Source organism: Tenrec ecaudatus, chromosome 17 (genome assembly GCF_050624435.1).
Source record: "Tenrec ecaudatus isolate mTenEca1 chromosome 17, mTenEca1.hap1, whole genome shotgun sequence".
NCBI lineage: Eukaryota > Metazoa > Chordata > Mammalia > Afrosoricida > Tenrecidae > Tenrec > Tenrec ecaudatus.
In genome coordinates, this window is record NC_134546.1 from 75,511,331 (window position 1) to 75,513,595 (window position 2,265).

A 2,265-nucleotide genomic window follows, 5' to 3' on the forward strand; every position below is an offset into this window, starting at 1 on the left:
CTCTTTTCTGTCAATATTTCAGCTTGTTTTTTAAAGTGTTGTAAAATCAAGGCTTTTCATCAGTTTCTGATTATGTGTGAAAAAATTATCTTTCACTTTGTAACTTATTTTTCTCATGATACATGTATAGGCAACAAAATATTTTCAACATTATTCTCCTGCATAATTCAGTGGCATTAGATTAATCATTATGTTCAAAAATTGCCAACAGCGCTTTTTCGCAACGGGTTTGCCGCCAGAATATAGGTGTCGGTGAAAACCATCGCAAAAGCCAAAGCCAAAATGGGAAAGGAAAAGACCCATATCAACATTGTCATCATTGGTCATGTCGATTCTGGCAAGTCCACCACAACTGGTCACCTGATCTACAAATGTGGTGGGATCGACAAGAGAACCATCGAAAAATTCGAGAAGGAAGCTGCTGAGATGGGGAAGGGCTCCTTCAAGTATGCCTGGGTCTTGGATAAGCTGAAAGCCTAATGGGAACGTGGCATCACCATTGATATTTCCCTGTGGAAATTTGAGACCTGCAAGTACTATGTGACCATCATCGATGCCCCCGGACACAGAGACTTCATTAAAAACATGATTACAGGAACATCACGGGCTGACTGTGCTGTCCTCATCGTTGCTGCTGGTGTGGGTGAATTTGAAGCTGGTATCTCCAAGAATGGGCAGACCCGTGAGCATGCCCTTCTGGCTTACACACTGGGTGTGGAACAGTTAATTGTTGGTGTTAACAAAATGGATTCCACTGAGCCACCCTACAGCCAGAAGAGATACGAGGAAATTGTTAAGGAAGTCAGCACCTACATTAAGAAAATTGGCTATAACCCTGACACAGTAGTATTTGTGCCAATTTCTGGTTGGAATGGTGACAACATGCTGGAATCAAGTGCTAATATGCATTGCTTCAAGGGGTGGAAGGTTACCCGAAAGGATGGCAATGCCAATGGGACCACACTACTTGAAGCTCTGGATTGCATCCTGCCACCCACCCGCCCAACTGACAAGCCCCTGCGCCTGCCTCTCCAGGACGTCTACAAGATTGGTGGTATCGGGACTGTTCCTGTGGGCAGAGTGGATACTGGGGTTCTGAAACCTGGAATGGTGGTCACCTTTGCTCCAGTCAATGTTACCACTGACGTGAAGTCTGTTGAAATACACCATGAAGCTTTGAGTGAAGCTCTGCCTGGGGACAATGTAGGCTTCAATGTCAAGAACTTCTCTGTAAAAGATGTTCACCATGGCAATGTGGCTGGTGACAGCAAAAATGACCCACCAATGGAAGCAGCTGGCTTCACTGCTCAGGTGATAATCCTGAACCATCCAGGTCAGATCAGTGCTGGACACGCACCTGTGCTGGACTGTCACACTGCCCACATCGCTCGCAAGTTTGCTGAGCTCCAAGAGAAGACTGATGGCCGTTCTGGCAAGAAATTGGAAGATGGCCCCAAGTTCTTGAAGTCTGGTGATGCTGCCATTGTTGATATGGTGCCTGACAAGCCCATGTGTGTGGAAAGCTTCTCTGACTATCCTGCTCTGGGTCATTTTGCTGTCCGAGACATGAGACAAACAGTTGCTGTGGGTGTCATCAAGGCAGTGGACAAAAAGACTGCTGGAGCTGGCAAGCTCACCAAGTCTGCCCAGAAGGCTCAGAAGGATAAATGAATATTACCCATCACACCTGCCACTCCAGTCTTAATCAGGGGTGGAAGGACGGTCTCAGCACTGTTTGTCTCAATTGGCCATTTAAGTTTCATAGTAAAAGACTGGTTGATGATAACAATGTATCGTAAAACTTTCAGAAGGAAAATAATGTTTGTGGACCATTTGTTTCTTTTTTGTGTGGCAGTTTTAAGTTATTAGTTTTTAAAATCAGTACTTTTTAAAAGGAAAACAACTTGACCAAAAATTTGTCACAGGATTTTGAGACCCATTAAAACAAAGTATAATGAGAAAAAAAAATTGCCAACAGCTGTAAAATTTCCTATCACACACATCACAGAAACACAGGAAATAGAATTCTGACTCGATAATTTCCTCCTTAACATGGAATAAATAGATGGACATGTCTGATTAGAGCACATGGGAGCAAATAAAGGGGGAGGAAGAGAAAGTGGAGCACATCCTGGCCCACTGATCCTTGAGGATATTATTCCCACTTAGAGTGGCCAATCCAAAGAGAAGAGCATAGGGCCGGTCCCACTATGAGACATGACATCTCTCACTGACTCATAGCCCTACATAGGACAACATTGGAGA

General features: G+C 44.2%; 1 pseudogene; it reads left to right on the top strand.

Moving 5' to 3' along the window:
• The first annotated feature begins 220 nt into the window (after window positions 1-220).
• On the top strand, window positions 221-1,968 carry LOC142430747 (elongation factor 1-alpha 1 pseudogene; annotated as a pseudogene).
• The last annotated feature ends 297 nt before the right edge of the window (window positions 1,969-2,265 follow it).